This window comes from Chinchilla lanigera, unplaced genomic scaffold (genome assembly GCF_000276665.1).
Source record: "Chinchilla lanigera isolate Chin_1 unplaced genomic scaffold, ChiLan1.0 scaffold00036, whole genome shotgun sequence".
Taxonomy (NCBI): domain Eukaryota; kingdom Metazoa; phylum Chordata; class Mammalia; order Rodentia; family Chinchillidae; genus Chinchilla; species Chinchilla lanigera.
The window spans coordinates 1,633,432-1,634,912 of record NW_004955437.1 but is presented as its reverse complement, the minus strand read 5'-3'; positions in this window follow the sequence as shown (position 1 = coordinate 1,634,912).

Below are 1,481 nucleotides of genomic sequence, written 5' to 3'. Positions count from 1 at the left end.
ATAGCTCTATTTATTTTCTTTAGTAGCCACTTTGAAGATACCAAAGTATAGTACAACAACTATTGATAATCTCCTACCTCTTTTGTCTGTAACTCACTATTATTTGTGTATTTGTTTTCCTGAGAAACTATCTTGTAGATAACAATATGTGAAGCAATAACCATTGATAATTTCCTACCACTTTGTCTGTAATTTGATAAGTCCCCCCCATTATTGTTATCCTTCTTTTACTCTTTAAAATAAAAAAAATTAAGAAAAAAGAAAAAGAATTACAACAGACTTCTCAATACAAACCCTAAAGGTCAGTAGACCTGGGAGTGAAGTATTTCAAGCCCTAAAAGCAAACAATTTCAACCCAAATCTACACACCCAGCGAAGCGTTTCTTCAAAATAGCAGAAAAAAGGACATTTCATGTAAAAGAACAACTCAAGAAATTTATGAACACTAAACCTGCACTCCAGAAAATATCCAAGAATATTTTAGACAGAAACAACAAAACTAATAAAGCTAAAATTTCAGATGGAATGAAAACACCAAGCAAGGACAATGGATGAACAACAATAAAAAAAATTGCAGGAAGAGAAAAAAACCTAATGCACCTTAAGTCCTGACAGCAAGTTACTTTTACTAAATTGTGGTTCTAGCCCTGTTAATTTCTCTGCCCATAAACTTACACTGAATCCCAGTGCTACTGCGTGAATTCCAAATTTCCCAACTTAGACCTACAACCCCTAGACCCAGTTCAAATTTCCAGCCTCTTCCACTTCCACCTTCATACATGTGCATGATGTTCCTGTCTCTTTAATTCCACCATCTCAAACCATGTTTAGTTCTAAATATTCTCCATGTCATATGCTCTACAGAGCATTTCTGTCTAAAATGACCATGGATTTCACAGCTCTCAAATTTGACATAGAAAAGAGAAACTAACATCCACATTAACAACAGCTTTCTACATCCATTACCTGTGGTCCATCGACTTTTCCTTTCAAAACATTCACATTTAATAGTATATTCTTGTCCTCTATTGAAACCAGCTTTTAAAATTTTATGTGAAGAAGGTAGCCAACTCTACCGAGGTCCATGTAGCTGGCTGAGCACATGTGGAAGCTAGCTCACTAACATCACCTGTGGTATTCCCTCTTCTGTGGCCCCCACCACATAGTACAAGTGTAGGTCAGTACGACCAAGAAATACAGTGTGATGAAATACATGGTACAAGTGTAGGTCACTGTGACCAACAGAGTACATGAGAGTACATCAGAAATGGTTGCACTCCCGAGGCTCCCCCAGCCCCCTGCACCTTGCGCCCAGACAGTGAGTTCTCCGGGAGCAGCAGGGCTCCTGGGTCCGAGTGTGGGCTAGACGCATACCACCATGATTCCCAGCTGAAACGCGTGCACAGAGCCAGGTAGGCTCCATCCAATCCCGGAGAGTGGGACGCGAGAACAAAGACCCCACGGACATTACAGACTGAGTC